Below are 21,695 nucleotides of genomic sequence, written 5' to 3' on the forward strand. Positions count from 1 at the left end.
TTTCTAACACGCATCACAAAATTCGTCCATCCTCTATCCACTATCCAGTTTCAAAGTCACTTCCACATGTTTAGGTTTTTGTTACACAGCATTCAACTTCTCAGTACTACAGTTCTGAGTAGATGGTACCTTCCCAGGACATGTGGGACTTAAACAACAGATATTTATTTTCTCCCAGATATGGAGGCTGAAAGTCCGAGATCAGGGTATTGGCAGGTTTGATTTCTCTCTCCTTGGCTTGCAAATGGCTGCCTTCCATCCTCACATAGCCTTTCCTCTGAGCACCCAAAATCCTGGTATCCTTTCATTCTTATGAAGACCCCAGTCCTACTGCATTGGGGCCCAACCCTAATTGCCTCATTTAACTTAATCGCTTTTTTAAAGAACTTATCTTCAAATATGGTTACATTCTGAGGTATTATTGGTTGGGACTTCAATATATTAACTTCGGGGGAACATAATTCATCCCATAACAGGGTTTATGCCAGATATTTTCAACACGATAGGCTTTCATTTCTTCTTTGATGTTTCTAGTACCTATTGAAGACTTCTTCATCTGATGTAAAATTGTTTTCAGAAACCCAGAGAATCTCAGAATAAATGTTTATGTCACCTATCTAATTTTGTTCTTTTTCCTTCTCCGTGGCAGATAATTTGAGTCTCCTGATTTTACACATTTTTTAACCTCAAAAATTAGTATGTATTTTATCTTTTTTCATAATAGCCAAATAAGTGGTCCCATATTAATTATTTTTAGATTATAATCATATTCCCTTTTTTATTATTTTTGATTAAAAAAAAACTTTTACAAGACAGACTGCTCACTTTCGTGTGTGAACTTGGTCATGTTACTTAATTTTCCTGTATCTCAGTGTTCTACTCTAGGACATAGAATAAAATTATTTAACTGTTAGGATTGCCGTGAAGACTATAGATACAGTGTGTGAATCTATAGGCACAGTGTTTGGCTCCTTTCTCACTTTATGCTCCAAATTACTCTTCTTAAATCTTAGAACATAAACAAGGTCTGTTCTCAGAAGATCAAGCTCCAGTAGCACAAGATCCCTGTGGACAGCATCCATTATTGTCCTGTATTATAACAATGATTCCTCATCCCTTTTGACATCTGTAGGGTTGTTCGTTGCTGAATTAAATGTCCCAGATTTCTATGCAGCTTTTTCACATCTTATATGTGTTTTTAATTTTTCTTGTATTGCTTCTGCCACATCAGTTTACCAGCTGTCACTTTTTATCAAAATCAATAAAGCTTGTTCTGCCAGCCTCCCACACTTTAATTTGCTGTTTCAAATAACTTGCGAGCTGAAAAATCATATGATCAAGCCTATCGGAATTTGGGGAGACGTAAAGAAGTAATAGTTATCAAGTCCCAACTCTGGACTCAGTGCTGCGCTGCATGATTTACCTAATTATATCGCTCAGTCCTTATAACAACTCAAGGAAGAGGTTGGTTCTATGATTATTTTCATTTTATAGATGAGGAAACTGAGACTACAGGAAGCAATTTGTTCAAGGACAAATATGTAGGAAGGAGCAGAGTCATCACCTGAAATCAGATCTCCCAGCTCCTTGTTCAGTACATTTGCATCACATACCCTGAAGTGAGATATTTCTGTGAGGGTTTACTAAGGGCCCCAAAGCTGGTGCACCATATTGATTTAGTTATAATTCTGTCTTAAATGCCTTATACCACTTTTCTTAAAGAGTATAGTTTTATGATATTTAAACACATATCACTTTAGTTCTCTGCCAATTTATATACGATAAAATTTAATCATGAGGTACAAAGGTGACTCAACAAAATCTTACTCAGCAACAGTAATAGTAAGACTGCTGATGTTTATTGAGTGGTGACTACATGCCCGTCTCCACGCTTTGTTTTGTACATTTACTTTTGTGGATTATCACATTCAATCTTCAGGATCACTCTGTGACATAAATACTATTATTATACCTATTTTGTAGGTGAAGAAACTTAGGTTTCAAGTAGTTATTTGCTACCCAGCCAGTAGCCAATAGAGCTGGGATCCAAATCTAGGCAGCTGAGACCAGTAGGGGAACTGGAAACAGGGATGGTGCCTTTAGCACACAGCACTGAAAAAGAAAAACTTCCAAGTGTGACTAAATGTTCATTAATGGCTCAGGTTCACTGAGCAAAAGATATCTTTCCTTGATGGAGTTCAGTCTCGGGAAACCAGGAGTAATGATATAAAGCCATGGGTAGAACTAGAGGACTGGAAAATAGAACCTACGTGTTTATTTTTGGATTAATATACATATTCTGCCTTGAGACTATTGAATGTTAAGGTTTCCAAATTTCATTAGTAAGTCACTTAAATGTACAGCTTTCTACTGTTAACCCTAGAATTGTTGGTCAGACTTGAGTTTTTTCCCTGTGCTTTCCTTAGGGGAGAAGTCTTCTGGGTCTCCATCTGGTTTCTGCACTCTGGTTGCCTCCTTCACTATTTTTACCTTTTGCTTTGGTAGGTGGGCTTTTCCTCCCATTTCCATAGCCATTCCCTTTTTTCATTTTTTCCCCCTGCTTTCTAGATCAGTACATCTTTGATATCTGGTTCACAGTCATCTTCTCTTTCCCATTTTCTGCTTAGATCTATGAAGACTCAAGTTCTCAAATGAACTCCAACAACCCTCTCCACAAAGTTTGTTGATCTCTTCAATTCCATCTATCCTTCAGTAACCTACACTAGGACCTTGTTATGTGGATCTTCCTTGACTCCAAATCTGTAACCATATGTATTGTCTTTCTAGCTTTATTACCTTTTCCCTACTATATTGGCTCATTACCTCAAAAAACTCAGTTCCTTCATCTTTCCTTTTTTCCCAAGGCCATTCCCAACCCCAGTCATTTTAACCTCAAATTCCCACCTCTTTTCTGCCTCTTTTCCTCCTCCATCCAACCAGACAACATAGTCCAACTTTTCCATTCTTTAAATACCTCTGTCCGACCATTATATCTTACTTAACTTCTAGCCCTGTAACCTGCTCTGCAAAATCCCTACTCTGAATTTACATCAACATCCGACTTCTTTCCTATGTCTTGATTACTGACAGAAAAGCTGAGAGCAGCATGACTGAGCACAACTCCTAATTTATCATTGTCTTCCTCAGCCTTTGGTAAATAATTTCTTTTGTTCTTCACAGTAGTTACCTTCTGACCTTTGCTACTCCCTGCAAGCCTCCAGCTCCACCTTTGCCATATTCACTTTCACACTGCTTTCTTTTCCCAGAAAAAAATCAAAGTTACCCACTCTGAATAATTCATCCATCTTAATTTCCTTTCCTAATGTCTAATAAAAAGAGGTATCCACACTCTTGACCAGAGTCAGTTCTTCTATTTCTGTTGGAGATTCACAGCCCATCTCCATAAGAATCTTACTCTAACAATATTTAATTTGTCAACTACATCTTCAGCCCTTTCGTAGGACTAAGGGCCATGGTCTCCACAGAAGCTGTAATCTCCCAGCAATTATCAAAGTCTCACCAGCACTTTCCTCCAGATGAATTCTCTTTGCTATTGTTACTGTCCTAAGCCAAGTCTTCCAAAGTGAGCAAAACGTCATGGTGCCAAACCATGTATGAGTGTTTATGTTTGTGCGTGCACACATATGCATTTGTGTGTTGCGGGGGGAGGGAGAGTAGGGGGATACTGAGGAAATATCTAACTTTCCTGCTTATTCTTTTTCTTTTAAACTCAAGGCCTATTTTGAACTAATGGCCAAACTCTTGAGTCCAGAAATCTCATTTGCCTTAGAATTATAAAAAACAAAATTTCCATCACCAAATGGGTCCCAAGTGCATAGAACATTCAACAAATAACTTGATTCAAAAATTTTGCCACCAATTAAATATATAAAAGATTTAATAAATCTTTTAATTGAAATACTTTTCTGAATTAAAGTCTAAATTCTACATTAAAGTGTAAAAGTCTTCAACATATCTTTTGATGTTTTGTTTTTGATCAGCAAATGCGTCTAGAAAGTAGACACACAAAATTCTACTAACTGTGTTATAAAATAACTGTAGAATGGAGAGCTAATGGTAAAAAATAATCTGGTTATATATTACTGTTAATAAACCCACCCGTGTAAGTACATGTCAGTTTTTACTAAAGTTAAAGTACTAATAGCAATAGGGAATGTAAGTAGTATGATTACATATTCACTGTAAAATATTTAAGAGTTTAAGGATTAGCATGTTGAACTCATTATAACCTTATCCACCAGAAAAAGAAGTTGGCATTTTCTTTCACAGCCATGGGAATGGTGATGCTAGGCAGAAATTCCATAATGGAGAACCTTAAATAATTAATTATTAATAAAATTATGAAAGGCAGTTCTTTAGGATGGAAAACATGTGAGAAAAATAAATGTTAGTCTCAGGCAACTCCAAAAAACACCAATTCTTTTCCTATTTCCACTGGCTTAGGAACAAAAAAAAAAAAGAGCCGGGGGAACTTTTGTTTGGCTTCTTTCATGTGAAATCAAGCATAAAACACAATTACTATGGGCGTCATCAAAAAGAATAATAATAGATATTAAGTGGCAAAAATATTCTTATGTTTACATCAATAAGGCAAGGGAGTTTGAAATGACAAAATATGAGAAAAGTATGTTGGTGTATGTGGGGGTGGGGGTTGGGTTAGGGGATGATGAAGGGGGATGGTACTTCCTTTGATAAGACTAATCTAGAATCATATGGGATGCAGCTTCCAGCCTTGAGGTCCCAAAAGAGCTACAGCTTGAGAAGCTACAAGCAGGACTGAATATTCTCCCATGTGCGGTATAAGGGGAAATATGGCCCACGAGCAAGTTGTGAGTCGATTCAGCTTCTGTCACTTGCAAAACAATTCCCTCAGTCTACCTGCTTTCCACCCCAAATCCCAAATGCATTCTCCATGTCACTAGGAAATCTGAAAACCACCACTGCTGAGGAAGGAGTGAAAAGGCAGGAAGAACTGGCTGTTGGCCTCAGGCAGTATATGAAGTTTGGACAAGGAGATCAGCTCGTGGGCCAGGGAGGGAGGCCCTCTAGAAAATCCAGTCCCATTGAGAACCATGCCCACCTAGCCCCCCGCCCAATGCACTCATGGCCCCACGAAGAAGGTAACAGGGCACACACAGTTGGGGCAAGGAGTGGCAGGGCAGAGGACAATTTACCAGGTGGTAAAGTGTGCCCCTGGCCATTTCATCAAGTGACATTTGCGAACACTGTAACTTCTCCTCCCTTGATTCTGTTCATAAAGAGACGCTATACCCCCTTCCCACCAAATGAAAGTGGGAAAATGACTGATAACACGCTTTCCATGCTTGCAACTGAATTCTGAGGACGTTTCCATGTAAACAGAATTTATGATTATTACAGTTCTGATTGCCCAGTTTTCTTAATAAGTTTAGAAGTTTTTCTAGGAACACTGGGGTAAGCTGGTTATGAAAAGCACCAGGAATACTTCAGACTGCCCACAGAGCAGGCTTTGGAAAATATTTTTATTTCCTTCTGTCCTTCATTCATTTTCCTGACCCTAAAATGAACTTTGAAAATGACAACATCTGTCGTTCATCCATCAAAAGACTGGGCCTCAGACCATCTGTGAGACTTTTTCATTAAACTGAGATTTTGTTTGAAAACTTCTGCATAAAGAAAAAAAAATCCCTGAAAAGGTTAAAACCATAGTGAAGGACATCTGGTGGCTAAAATTAGGCTTGTTCCTATTAGCAAAGGCCAGAGCTCACAATGGGGAAATGTGGAGGAACCTTTGCTGAAAACATCCTAACCTTTTCATCATTGCTGGATTCCTGCAGAGCAACAGGCATAATCTGACCTGCTTTCAGTGATGCCCTCTCATCGTCTATGCCATCTTCATTTAATGACTGGTAAGGCCTTGGAAAAATAAACTAAGTGAGGTTCTCCATTTAAGTATATCCTTTTAATGCAATTTTAAAACAAAAAATATAATCCTCAACAGTATTTTATGTCAGTGCTGATTTTTGCCTGCCATAGCTACAAATAAAAGTGTGGCAGCTTCTCTGAGCCACTCCCTCTCGAATAACTGAAAACATGAGAAAATAACTTCAGCACTTTCTCACCTTCTCCAGGCTTACGAAGCTACAACACCAGGAAAACTGAGATGTTAGAATTAAAGCACTTCTGCATAGGAAAAGGATCACTATTATTTAGTGAGAACGTGCAGGCAGGGCTGAACTGAAGAAGGCCAGTTTCTGACTTTGCCTCAGTTTCTCCTTATCTTCAAAATAGAGAAATATGAATAAAAATCACAGAAACAGCATCATGAAACCATTATCATAACCAAGGTAATTAACATATCCATTGTGCATCATCTCACACAGTTACCACTGTGTGTATTGTGTGTGTGTCTGTGGTGGGAATACTTGAAATCTACTCTTGCAAATTTCAAGTACCTAGAGTCACCATGTTATGCATTAGGTCTCTAGACCTTATTCAACTTACAAGTGAAACTTTGTACCCTTTGCCCATAATCCCCCCAATTCCCCCAGGTGTGGTACTGTTTGCTGGAAAATAATTGTCATCACATTACAGTGAGGAAAAGAGAAAATAAACATATCAGTAGTGTATCTCTGCCAGCAGAAAAATATCTCCAGGGAAGCAATCAATCTGCTGCAGGAGGAAAGCCAATGATATTTATGTCATCAAGGCATCTTTATAAAGATGGAGATGTTCAGTTTGTGAATCACAGCATCCTCTCCCAAATAATCAAAATATTCTGTGAGCCTGCGAGTTAACCAGAGAGGGCTTGCTAATCAAACAGCCATTCCATTTTCAAATTCTAAATGGGGAATTTTAATAAGGTTCAACCACCTGAAATACTCTTTTTTAGCTGTGTTCTCTTTTTTTTGGAGCCTGGGAATTATGATGGCTACTATAGTCTCGTTAGAGAATTAAAATCAGCCTTGGTTTATGAATTCTGTGGTACTAATAATTAATTTACATTTTAGTTTTATTTAAATTATTTCATAGATCATGACATGGGAACTTTTTAACAAAATAAATTAGGGTGTTATTTTTTTTTCCAAATGTTGAGCACACATCCCTGTCTCCTTCTGTTCTGTAAAATAACAAGGATAACAAGAAACAGAAGTACAAACTCACACTTCAATAAAATCAAAGACATTGGTAACCAGAACTACCTGGTGTGTAGAAACACTGCCAGATGTAGTGAAGGTCGAATAAAGATGAGGGAAGATGCTGAGAAAGCATGCCTGAAGCTAGACGTTCAAGCAATGGGGCAGAACATAGTTCTTCAAAGCAGGTTTTATGAATTTAACCAAGTGATCAGAGTTAATGCGAACAATAATGGTGGAAGTCAACCTCACGGGCCTCCTGAGAACGGCACCACACCACTTGTTCGTGTTCTGACTCCCTAAAAAGCACAGCCTAAAATGAATCACGAGGAAGCAATCCTACAATCTAAACCAAGGTGGTTATGGACATCCAGCAGAGATGAAAAGGACCCTCACCCCAAATTTGGATCCAGTGTTGAGACCAGTGATGTCACGCAACATCCAAAAACAGTTGAAAAGAGAACAGGAGATTGGCTTGGGGATTTTGACTCTGATTAGGAGGTGGAGCCAGAGCAGGAGGTTTCTACCTGCACAATGGATAGGTGCTTGCATGGTCTGAACCTCCAGATGCACCTGAAAGGACATACCTGGGTTTTCCTATCAGCTTGCCCAGATGTGAGGCAGAAAGGGAAGAGGTAGAGAGAGACTGAAAAGTTGTCAGCAAACACAAAAAAGAGTACAAAGGGGCATCTCCCAAAAGAATTGGGCCATGCTCTTCTAAAATGTTAGTATAAAGAAGTAAAAGCATACAGAACCATTCATGGCAACCTTAAAGAAGATTAAAGAGACATGACAACTAAATTCAATGTGTGATCTTAGATTGTAAGCTGGATCAGAAAAAATGTTCTAAAATACATCATTGGAACAATGGGTAAATTATGAATATGAGTGATATAATTACTTTGTATCAAAGTTAAATTTCATGACTTTAAAAATTATATGTGATTTTCTCCGAGAATGGTTTTGTTCTCAGGATATTCATAAAGCACTTGTGGGCGAAGAATCTTGCAATCTGCAACTGGTTCAGTAAATAATATTTGCATTATAAGTATGTCTACTTATAATGTACAGAGAGAGAGAAATAGAGCAAATACTACCAAATGGTGACTCTAGGGGAAGAGTACACACAAGGTTACCTTCTTGTAAGTTTTGGTAGCTTCAAATTTTTATCCAAAATGGAAAGATGAAGTAAAGGAGGCGTATGAAATCTCTTCACTGGAAATAAAGGAACAGGATTCATGGACTAACAGGTTTCAGTTCCTTGGGCCCTTTGTGCCAGTAAGGAGAAGACACAAGGACCAGGGGGATGGAGATACACAGAGGAGACCACCTTTACAGGGTGGAGGAGAGAGCCTAAGTTCAGAGTTACTATTTTTTGTTGACTGTGGAGCAAATAAAACAACTCACATCCTTGCTCTGCGTTATACCGAAGAACTTTCTCCAGACCAGGAAGAAAATCTACTGACCCAGAACTCACTTCATGCAGTCAACACAAAGAAACCAGCATGTTACCCACCCAAAGACCCGATAACCAGTGTTCTGAGGAGTCTTAATACTGCAGAATGCAAATCTGAGCAGTTTTTATTTTTCTTTGATCACTGCCTTCAGCCACGCTATGTCAAATTCCCTTTTCAGTCCCTTAAGGATATCCTGGGGAGATTTCATACATTTTCACCTATATTTAGTCATTAACACTTTAGTCTAATATTAATATTTCAAACAGATACTTAACTTAAAGCCTTCCTTCCCTCCCCACCCAAGGTAGACCAGACATGAGCTGGAGGGACCTGAGATGAGAAGGCCAGGGACAAAGGACACTCCACTCTTTATCTCTCTTTCTCTTCTGGATCCAGCACTGAGAGTGGACAGAAGGGAAGAGGGAAAGGCACTTACCCCTTATTTACTGGGACACAGATGTAATCCTCATTCCTTGTTGTGTTTTCTGGCTCATGCTGAATTGCTCTATAGCTATCTTTTGTGCCCAAATGCTAGCTCACCCAGAGTAAGTTATACATGAAGCACAAATGTGACTTTGGCTCAACTTCCACCACCTCCTCTTTGTAACATGGGATGTTTAGCAGCGTCTAACTGGCTGGGGGCCCCTCAACCTGAAGACAGCAGTCTTAGAGGGATGATCCTAGCCACACAGCTCAAACCCAGTGACTGCCCCGAGTACTCTGGACATGCTGGGTATTTTGCCTCCTTGTCACTTCTAGTGGGATTGAGAGAGCAGGCTGCTCTTCCCACTATCCCCCTTCTACTCCAGCATCTTCCTCTGCCGCCTAAGTCCAGGACCAGCAGGGAAAAGGAATGTCAGATTTCCCTATCATGTTCTCTTGTAGCATTTTCCTAAAACTTGGCTTTGAGTTGGGTTAGGAAACAGCTTCCTACTGCCAGTAGAAGTTGGGGACCCTCTAAGGTGATTTTTCTTTTACGCTCTATCTTCCCCTCCTCCCTGTGGTCACAGAGAGAATGACATATAATCTATGTATAACTAAAATTGAGGAGGAAAGAGGAAAAGAATATGGAAGATGTTATAACTGTTGTGTCTTCTTCATGGTAAAGACCCATGGGACATAAGAATTTCCAGTTGTTAATCAAGAATAAAGATACGGTGGGGGGGGAATAGAGATGTGAGACTATATAAAGGTAAAAAATGATAAACATGGAGAAAAATGACAAAAATATAATATACAAATAGTATTAAATAGTGGAAGAGAAAAAAGCATTGAAAATATACTTATTTGTCAATGTTTATACTGGCTATGTAAATAGAAATTTAAATACATGAATTTATAGATAGAAAATAATATCTAAAGTATAGTGAAAATATAAACATTCCAAATTATAAGCAGGAATGTGACAAGTAAAGGAAACCATACTATGTAATTAAATGTGAAAAACAAAAAAAGTATTAAAAACAAAAAAATTTTTGCATAATATATGAAGACTAACAGAAACATAGCAAGTAAATCATATCAATTAATATAAATGGGCTAAAACTTTTCCTTTTGAATAATAAAGCCCAAACCAAATATTTTCTGTTTAGAGCAGATCTCCTGCCTCCAAATGAAAAAGAATCCACAAAAATTGAAAATAAGAGGATGAGCAAAAAAACCAAAAATCAAAAAACGAACAAAAAAGGCAAATATAAGCACAAATGAAACAAGAATTAAGGTCTTAATGTCAGACAAAATTGGCAAAGAAAGTCATTTTTTAATGATAAAAGATACAGACTATAGTTAAAATCAAATAATTATAAAACTTTTTTCCAAGTAGCATTAACATAAAAAAAAATTCATCCATAATTATAAGAATATAACATAAAAATATTAGTGATAGCAAAATCTAATTCAACCCTGGATCCATAAAAATTCAAATAAATGAAAGTAACTAAAGACTGAGAGACCTAAATAGAAACAAATATATTCTGATAATTATGTATTTAACTCTATATTCTAAAAACAGGGAAACATCTTTTCAAGTATGTATGGAACATTTGCAAAAGTTAACTGTATAGTCAGCAACAAAGCAAACATTAAATTCCAGTGGATTGGCTCCATTGGATCTTTGTGATCCAGTCTGTGATAAACTCTGTGACCATAAAGTAGAATAACAGCCACAAAATTATGGAAATAAAGAATAGCTAGAAAATAACAATAATAAAAATGTTCCATACCAAAAGATTTAAGAACCATTGAAAGCAATGTTCAAAGAAAAATAGAAAAATTCATAGTGTTAAAGACATACATTAACTCACCAGAAAGGATGGAAACCAATTAATTGTTGAACTGAAGAAGTTAGATAAAGACATCGGAAAGTATAAAGGAGAGGCTAAGAAGAGTAGAAGGAAAATTAATAAGACAACAAGCAGAAATCTATCAATAATCAAGCAGAAAAATTGTAAAACTAGTAAATAAAGTAGAGACATGGATATTAAGAGAAAATGCAATCAAATGAAGAAGGATTTACCAAAATTTCTTAGGAAGGGGGTGAGAGAGCATATATGATAGATAATAAGAATGGGGAAATAACCACATATGGATAAAACATTAAAATACATATGAGATTACTCTGTTCAAATCTGTGCAACTGAATTTGAAAATATACATGAAATAGATAACTTTCCAAGAAATTGTAACTTTACAAACTTGCTAGAGATGATATAGAAAATGTTAAACAGCAATATTATATAAGAATTTATATTTCAAAACGTTTTCTCAAAATGATGGACTTGCTATTTAAACTGTTCTGTTTTAATGCAATTTAAACTCTTTCTAATTATTATTTAATGACATGAGCATGAAACTGATATTAAAACCTGAGATGGTCCCCAAAAGAAAATTATAGATAAATCTTAGTTTTAAACAAAGCAGAATTTAGCAACAAATATCAGTTAACTGAAAGACACCAATTCGGAAAGGGTATAGGTCAGTGGCAGAGCACACGCTTAGCGTGTACGAGGTCCTGGGTCCAATCCCCAATATCTCCATTAAAACAAACAAACAAACAAACAAGCCTCACATCACCCCCCAAAAAAGAAAAAGAAGACACCAATTAATGGAAAGAAGTTACACCATGACCAGATGTGGTTTCTGAAATAAATGCAAGGTTATTTTAATAATAGAAAAAATTTTGATGTAATTTATTATGTTTATAATATAAAGGAGAAAATGATTTCTTTATATATTGCTAAAACATTTAGGAAAATTCACCATTCAATATTAAAAGCAAACTAACAAAATCTCCATACAAATAAAACCTCAATAAAATAGGACTAGCTTGGTACATCCTAAACACATGGTTGGTCTCTCTTTCTCCTTCTCTTTCATTCCCTCTGTCTCTCTTCCTCCCTTCTCCCATAGGAAGACACTAGAAGCCTCTAGAAGTGCTTTGATATATGCCCCAAGAAGGGGATATAAGGGCAGAAGGAAATGATGAATGGTGGAAAATGATGTGTGTATATATAACTTCAACACAAATAACACAAGATAAGTAAGCTTCATCATGTCATATCCATGGCTGACTGTGAATTCCATTATGGAATGTAAGTTAAAATCTATCCACACTTTAGTATTGAACTGGTAGGGTTTGTATAAGGGAACAATTAGATGACATGTTTGATGAAAACACCTACAGCATTTGGAAGAAAATAATGAGATAAACACAGAAGGTTACTAATTACCGGCAGAGTTCACTTTCTTATAATGCAGATTGAAGGAAATGATATAGCATGAAATTGCTTAACACGTCTGTCAAAAGCAAACTAAAATGATTATATCCTATTTCATGCTGTTTTGAACATTGAGGTTATTTTGTTAAAAAAAAAATCCCAGAATCACAGTCTTACTGCCTTTAACAGCATGATACCAAGTTCCACTTTAAAGTAATGGAACAAATAAAGAATAATTTAAATGATTTATCAAAAAAGAGAATTTTGTTCAAGTGATAAAATGAGTTGGACAAGGACGAAAAGAACAAGACACTAAATAATAAAAATATGGACAGTTCCCCTTTACTGATATCGTATATACATGACACTGTCAGTGTGTGAAAATTCTCAGCAGCATATATTCCATTAATAAGGTGTCTTCTCTAAGTAGTATGTAAAGCATGTTCCCATCATGGTCAAAACTTAATGGTTAAATATAACTGAATATGCCATGAGAACTTTAAACGGTTTAATGTAACTGAATATACTGTGAGAAATAGTTTAGATAACTATACAGCTGACACTTGAACAACATGGGCTTGAACTCCGAAGATCCACTTATATGCAAATTTTTTTCAATAAATGAATACAATACTACACAATTCATGGTTGGTTGAATCTGTGAATGTATAACCTCTAACACAAAGGGCTTATTATGGGACTTGAACATCCTCGGATTTTTATATACGTGGGAGCTCCTGGGACTAATTCCCTGCAGATACCAAGGGACAGTTATACACACTGTTTGAAATATTAAATATATATAACATATTATTTCTCCTTTACAATTGCTGTAGCACCAACTAATCCTCTCCTAGGAAAATCTCTGCTACTAACTTATTTTCATCTGGAGTTAGTGAACATAAAGCCATGGGAAATTACTGTGGGCTGGAAATAAGTGAATGTGCTGGATCATTAGAGGTGCAGATTGGTTCCATATACCAAGGGCTGAGTTGGGAGAGGAAGCCTTTACGGAGTACAGAATGGTAGATCCTTGTCTTCAAGAGGGAGTTAATCCTCTCAATAGTTGTCATCTGTGCATCAATCAGAAGGAAACAGAAGAGTGTCCCAGGCAAAGTGAGCAGGAGCAAAGGGCGGACTTGTCAGGGATGCTGCAAGCAGTTCTGTACGACTGGAATAAAGTGTCCCAGGTATGATGCAGTAAAAGATAAGACTGAAGAGTAGATATGGATTAGAGGGCCTTTGGTGCTATACCAGGAATTAGAAACTTTATCCAGAGTAAAATATGTGATGAAAGGTTTTAAACAGAGAAGATGTACTATTGGGCTTTAGAAGGTCACTTTGGTGATAGGATGGAAGGTTGGTAGGAGGGGTGGGAGAAAATCATCCTAAGAAATGATGAACATGTGAACTAAGGCAGTAAAGATGGAAAGGGAGATGTGGTATAAGTGATTCAGTGATTATAGAATCTACAGAACTTGGCAACTGATGGGCTGTTAGGAGAATATTCCAGGATTCAGATGAGTCTTTGGTGACTGGGTGGATGTTGGTCTTTTCACTGAGATCAAGAATGTGTGGTAAGTTGGTTCTGGGGAAAGACAGTGATATGAGAGTATGGTATGTCCAGCGAGGCAGCTGGAGCTCAGTAAGAGATCAGGCTGAGTGAGAGATTCTCAGTTTTTTGTTTTGGTTTGTTTGTTTTTTGTTTTTTGTTTTTAGCACCTAGGTGTGAGTGACACAGAATTTATTACTAAGTCTTGTGATAAATGATAAATGCTGGCGAGTAGCATTATTGCCCTGGATTCACTGAGTGCCAATATTGCCCATGTCTAAATGCAAACTCTTTACTGTATCTACAAGACCCTGATTTTATCTCTCCCAACTTTTCTTTCCTCATTCTGCTCCAGCCACATTGGTATTCTTTTAGCTTTTTAAGCAATGTGTTTGGTTACAAAAATCTGTCCATTCCTTCTCCTGAAAGTCTCCATTTCCTCACCCTCCCATCACCAAATAACAAACAAACTTAAAACTTTTTCATCCTCTAAGTCAGACATTTTACTTGGTATCACAACCTAATATAGGTTCTTTCTCCCATTATTTCAATTCCTTGAATTATTGTCTTCACAATCTATGTGAATTTGTAATTATTTGCCTTTAAAATCATTCTGTCTTCTACTAGACCAGACAGTAAGCTGCATGGAGGCAGAAGCCTCTGTCTTGTTTACTGTTTTATCTTGAAGCCCTAGTAGTGTTGGGCACATGTGAAGAACTTAATAAACATTGACTAAAGGAATGAAGGAATGAAGAAACAATCATGAATCTAATCATTATAAAGGGAAAAATAATCCTTACAGATGATGAAATTTTCTTAGCTTAATTTAGGTGTCTTTTTACCAAGTATCTCATCTCCTCATGGATAGATCCTCCCTCTTTTTTTTTTTTTTTTTTTTTTTTGCTGGACATATAAGCCCAACATGTAGTCATGAGTGAGACTGGGGGGAAAAAAAAACCCCACATGCTTCTAGGTACAAATACTAGACTTTTAATTCTGTAACCTTGAACTAACTGCTTAACATCTCTAAGCCTCAACTCCTTCATCATCACATGGGGAAGATCGCATCTATCGCATGGGTTTGTGGTACAGATTAAATGACAAAAGGGTCCAGTTTCTACTCCAGAGGTTTACTCACAGTCAGTGCTCAGGATTGGAGACACTTGTCAACCCTGCTTACATACCTGAAGCAAATAAACCCACTGTAACGGGTGGCTGTGACTACTTTATTTTTAACTTTCACTACAAAAAATTTCCAATGTAGGAAAAAAAATTTTTTAATGTGATGAATTGCACGTACCTATCAAGCTTTAAGAAAAATATCAGCTTATGATCAAGATTATTTCATCTATAGCCCACTTACTTTCATTTCTTTTAGATTATTTGAAGCAAATCTCACATGGCAGGTCATTTCATCCATATTCTAGATATATGTATAAAAATATTTTATATATTTTCAACATACCCACAATGCCATTTCACTCTTAAAAAGAACAATGATTTCTTAACATAATCGAATATCCAGTCAATATGATCAATATTTAAATGTTCCCACACATTGCTAATTGCTCCTGGGTGCAGAGCAGGCTTTCTTGAGAGGAACAGTGGCCTTCAATCAAGGCACAAGTCATTTTCATGCATCCTCATAGGGAAGGAACCTGGGTTTTAAGTTAATAGCCTCATGGTCCACCTACCCTTTGCCCTCTGGTGACAGTTCCTCATTGGCTGAACACAGTCAGAGACCAGAAGGCGTGGAAACCTTGTTGATATTTTCAATCCAGGTCAACCACCTGGGGTAGAATGAAGAGTTGCAAGGGGTGAAAAGTGGATCTGGAGTGGTAAACAACAATATCAGCATATCAGTGATCCTGCAGTCCTCCCAGAATTTACACACACACACACACACACACACACGCATGTACTATCCCTTTCACTAAATTATCACTCATTCATAACAACACTGTTCTGAATCTGCATTAACAGCATGAAGTACTCCAGAGCACATGGATTAAAATGGGCATAGTTCTTGGGAAGAAAGACCATGAAGTAGAGTTTAAAAGTTAGAAAATTAACCATTCACAATTTCAGCTTCATCACCTTGTTAAGAAATAACTACTTGCTGCAACAGACTGGGTTGGTTTCTCCAAATCATCCATGTTTTCATTCTCTCTTTCCTTTCTCCACTATAATGTCTGGAAATCCCAAATGCTTGCTTATCCTGACTTTCTTCCAGCTAAGCATGGCCATGTGATGCAATTCTAGTCAGTGAGAGGGAACAGCAGTCACTTGGTAAGGACTTTAGAAAACTTTTTAAATGGAGCAGACAACTCTAGCGACATATTCTTTGACTTTTCCCCTCCCCTCTTCTGCTTGCTGGCAGGCAGACACAATGCCTGGAGGGACAGCAGACACACTGTGAGCATTAGGATGAAAACCACCCACTGAGGCCAGTGGAGCAGGAAGAACAGAGGAGCCTGGGTTCTGAATGACATCCTAGGCTGCCACATCTTATTCTGAGGGAATAACAGTGCTTATGTATTTAAGCTGGTGGTAGATCTACCTTCTGTCACTTGAAGTAAAAATGCTTCCTTGTTGATACGCTTGCTGATTTTCTTACTTTTAACAAGAACTGTCCATCATGGAGTTAGGCTATTGGCAGGTAGCCAGGGGACATTGGGATACCTTCGAGATTTTTTAATTCCTCTGAGATTTGGTTGGTTGATCATTCTAGACACCCACATTATAATAATATAGACAGTATAACGGGATATGGTTTATTTACTCTGGGTTCATTCACTGAAATACAGTGGAACAAAGTGGCTTGGAACTTGATACCTCTGCCTCTTACAGCAACTTTTACTATGGTTATAATGATTAAAATAGGTATCTGAGTTTTCTCCCAAAGGCTAGAGAGCTAGTCCTTCAAAGAGAATGTATCTGTACAGTTCAATATCATTTAGGGAGATGGACTTTCATATATGAAAGCAAAAAAAAATTTCACCTTTTAAAATGAGTTTTCAGATGTCTTTTTTGCCATCCTCGTTATGCCCTCATGAATTCTAAAGGTGCTCAGTAATTCTAAAGGTGCACTTCAGTAATCTAAGACACCACATGGGCCTGGCGGATAGCAATTCTAGATCTTTCTAATTTAGTGTCTCATGCCAAGAGTCAGCAGCCATCTGGTTAAGACGGCCTTAAAGAAGTGGGATGCATTTTGTGCTTAGTATATTTTAAAAAACAATAAAAATATATTTTCAATTGCTTAATCCTCAAGACAGAACATTTTGTGTCATTTTCTCACTTTTAGTTACATTACTGTTTTCATCAATTTGCACATATAACTCCATGTTATTTACCACTGTTTTCTTAAAAACAAAATGGCATAAAGGAAAATCAGTAAATGCAGAGTCAAACACTTGATTTCTAGACTCAGTCCTTCAATGATCACCTTGACAGGGGATCTCCAGGAATGCTACTTATGAGAGTCCTAGGAGCAGCAGCTTGGCTGGAAAGGGGGTGGCGGGGAACTTATTTGGCACAATGCCTGATAGTGTACTTATGTGAGAGATTGGAGGAAGTGCTAAAGCCTAAAAATGATTCACTGCATCTCCATTTCCTCATTATAAGGCAGACTTAAATAAAGCGTTTTAAAATTCTAATTCTATCTTGGGCTTTCAATTATTTTATTTCCTAACCTTCATTATGTTCCCACCACTTATGTTCCTGTGACTCCAATTTTTGCTTTCCTCTGGCAAAGCCAGTATCCAGCTTTCACTTATGCACTTAATCTGTGCTATATCATTGCTCTGCCAAAGTCGTAAGTTCCTCAAAGCATATTTTATCTCATGAGACTACTCTACGCCAGTTGTACATATTTTATTTTTCATAATGCTTGAGGAGTTCTGAAGAAGTTTGTCACATGACTATATTGTGCAATGGCTCTGACATATGAAGGCTACCTGATTTTCGAGAATAAAAAGCATATTGAAACTTGCACATCACAAAATAACAAAAATGATCATTTCTTTGGCTTTTTTTAATGTCCCAGGAGCTGTGGTTTTACACATGTTATTTAATTTTAATGTTTCCATTGCAGGTATTCCTAGTTGGTAGATATTATTCCCTTTTTTACAGGTGAGAAGTCTGAGGCTTAGAAGAATTGAGTATCTCATCTTAGGTCGTATGCATCGTGAGTGGATCATTCTGATTCCAGCCCAGATCTCTTTGACTTCAACACTTGTTTCTTCCAACCACATGGTTCTGCTGCCCACTAGGTTGTACTGCTTTTTTAATGAATGCAGTCATCTTTGCTTACTTTTCTCCTTGTTGGATCAAAACTCCAAATACACATAGCTTTACCCATCACTCATACACTTTTATTACTAAACTACCAGACAGTATACCATTTTCAAGACCAATTCTTCACTGCACAGTCAAATAAACTGTTTCAAAAAACCAAAAAGACAAGGCCAACGTCTGTTCAGATTCCCACTCCAACTGTGTTCTGTGGCATGGATTTCATGGCCCTGTAGTAGTGCTGATTTTAGCAGAGGTTACAGAGGCCTTGAAAGACGAGGCAATTTTATCATTCCATAGCTGATAAAGAAAGATAGGCTATAATCTGCACACTTCCTAAAAGTGACTTAAGATGATTTCAAAGAAAAAAGAACAGATATAATAAATCTCAGAAGAGATGTGATAAAACACAAAGCTAATTTTTAAAATAAAAATAATAAAATAGGTTTCAGGTAGAAGAAGGGACATAGAAATGAGAAAAGTTGTGACAAAGAAGGTTTAGAAAAAGAAATGGCTGCAAGTGAGCATAGAGCTTAGTTCAGACGTACCTGCAAACCCAGCTGGGTCAGGAAACAGGATGAGACTGCAGTACCGCTTCTCAGCCCTGAATGAGTCAGCTGGAGATCTTATTTAAATTAAGATTCTGACTCAGTAGGACTAAGGTACGGCTAGAGACCCTGCCTGTTTAACAAATTCCCCGATAATGCAGACAGCAGTTAAAGTAGAAAAGAGCTACATTCATAGTCCAATAACCAAAAACCGAACATGACTGAAAAAAAGGCTTTATTTTTGAGTGTCATGATGAGTTGAATTGTGTCCAGCTCCCCTCCCCTCCAGTGTTAAAGTCCTAGCCTTAACTATCTCAGAATGTGACCTTATTTGGAAATAAGGTCATTGCCGGTGTAATTAGTTTAGGATTATATCTTCGGGATGGGCCCTAATCCAATAGGATTGGGGTCCTTCTAAAAGAGGGAAATTTGGATACAGAGATACACACACATGAAAAACACAATGAAGATGAAGGCAAAGATGGAAGTGGTACTTCTATAAGCCAAGGAATACCAAAGATTCCAGCAAACTCATAAACTAGGGGAGAGCATGGAATAGATTTTCTCCTACAGCCCTCAGAAGGGACCAACCCTGCCAATATCTTGATCTTGGACTTCTAGCATCCAGAACTATGTGACAATAAATTTTTGTTGATAAGCCACCCAGTTTGTGGTATGTGTTTCAGCAGCCCTAACAAACTAATGTAGAAAGAAAACATATCACTGCAGAAGGAACATGGCACCACATATTGTCCTTGACTGTAATTTAATGAGAGGATCCTAAAGTGTCCCTTAGCTCTGAATGTTTGTCCCCTCCTCCCCAGACATAGCTTTCTTTCACTATCATTAGCATGCTTTTGCTTTTGTGAGCTAGTGTCTGGGATATCCAGTCATCTAGGCACCAAGAAAGATCAATGAATGATATTCTGTTCTTTCCAACGTGAATAGACCCTACTGTTGTGACTTTCTGAGTCTCAACAGGAAAATGAAGCTGAAAAAAAAAAGTTGTCTCCCACAGTTACTTTCCTCTGACAATTTTAAAGATCTCAGCAATTTTTGTCATACTCTAGGAATGTATATGGGTATGTAATTTAACAAAGCCTAAAGGCTTTGCTATATTTCTTGGTTTTATCCCCTCCTCAGATCAGAGGAGCAGACTGGAGAACTCACGCTTCTATAGCTGCCACTGACATTTTAATAACCTTGTAGTTTCTTTGCCACTCCTATCTAATTACTTGGTATGAGGTTTGGCTATGACCCATGGAGCTGAAGCCCTCTCCATCTTCTGGCCTAGTGTAATATATGGCCAGAGTATATTACTACAATATATAGTCAGTATATGTTTTTGTAATACATAGTTAGCATGCTCATTTGTCTTTTAGATAGATGACACATAAGATTTTCTGCCCCCTCAGAAAGAGACACCAATGCTATTAGGAAATCTGAGTCCTTATTTGAAAATAGATGAAATATATTAGAGTACCACATGAATAACTGCTACTGTAACGTGCCTAGTAACTTGTATCAAAGCAAATGTTGTATTAGACAATGTCAAATAGTCAAGGAAGATTTTATTCAAAGCTGCTGCAATAGAGGAGAGAACCCAGAATTCAGTTTGAGCAAACACCACTGAATCAGAGCTGGAGAGTTTTTAAGAGCTGGGGAGAGGTGGGAAACATAGGACAGCTGCATTTCCCAATTATCCTTGCCCAGAAGAAAACTAAACTTTCTTGCATCTTCATGACAAGAATAAGCTTTGCCGTTTGCAGCAGGGTGCCCTCAGAAACTAGGTTCCTACCCCTCCACAGAGAATGGGAAATGGGGGCTGTCTATTCCTCGAGGATTACATTTCATGGGGATGACTCCCATGTCCTTCAGAAAGTCCAAAATTGTAAAGCTGGCAAGAAGCTTTTTAAAAGATTTACATCTCAGAAAGAAACAATTTACAATTACCACCTTTCTAACACAAATACTCTAAAGAAAGGGAAGTCAGGGACCTCAAGGCAAGGAGAAGCCTGTCTAAAGTTAGGCAAGCTGAGGGAAGTAAGTGGTAATGCTGTCTTGGTCAGCTGATATGCATATGGGTAGATGTTTCACAGCACAGGTTTATAATTATAAAGTTGGCAGTCACTAGGCGGCATTGGAGACCACAAATGTGGCTCATGCTGTGTCCTTGAAATTAAGTCCAGATGCGCTAATTTCAAATGTTCCACCATCATTCTGGGCCTCAGAATCCTGAGGTAGACGATCAATGCTTCAGCTGATTTTCTGCACAACTTGGAGTTCTAACTTTGCCTCCCACCAGTGCAATCAGTTCCTTAGACATAATGTGAATATGTGTTCACAAGGTAAAATTTTAGATACCCTAGACTCAGCTGTAGGCTTTTTGTTATTATGCATCTAGGAACAGTTTGCCTTAATGCAATTAACCAACTAACGTTTTCCTGTGTAGATAAGTTATTCCCAAATTGAGTTAATCATCAAAACCATTTGAAGAGTTTTAAAAATACAACTCCCAGACCATATCCCTGTATATTCTGATTTCATAAGTTTGAGGTCATCCAAAGAACCCGAGTTCCTACAAAATATCCTAAGCTACAAATAACTGGATACATTTGGGTTGAAGTTCACATTGTGGGGACAACATGTCTCATGAGATAATTGTGAGATATGATGTAGAATTTGTTCCCATCCATTCCAATTTCTACAGTGATTTCTTTAATCTTTAATGGAATAAATTGATTCAACTTTTACTGTACTGGATAAAAGCAAAAACACTTTATGGAAAATTTCTTGTCCACTACTTATAATTGCTCTTAAGGGCTTTTGGTTTTTTATAACCTAATATTTCCAAAATAGAACTTATCAAAAAGCAAGAAAATTAATCTATTGTCTGTGTTATAAATTTACTAACATCTTTTTAATCAGGAAGAATGAATGACTTTGACCTGTCTTTCCAAGCCACCCAGCCTTGGCCCTTTGGTTTGGTG

This window comes from Vicugna pacos, chromosome 14, assembly GCF_048564905.1.
Source record: "Vicugna pacos chromosome 14, VicPac4, whole genome shotgun sequence".
NCBI classification, from domain to species: Eukaryota; Metazoa; Chordata; class Mammalia; order Artiodactyla; family Camelidae; genus Vicugna; species Vicugna pacos.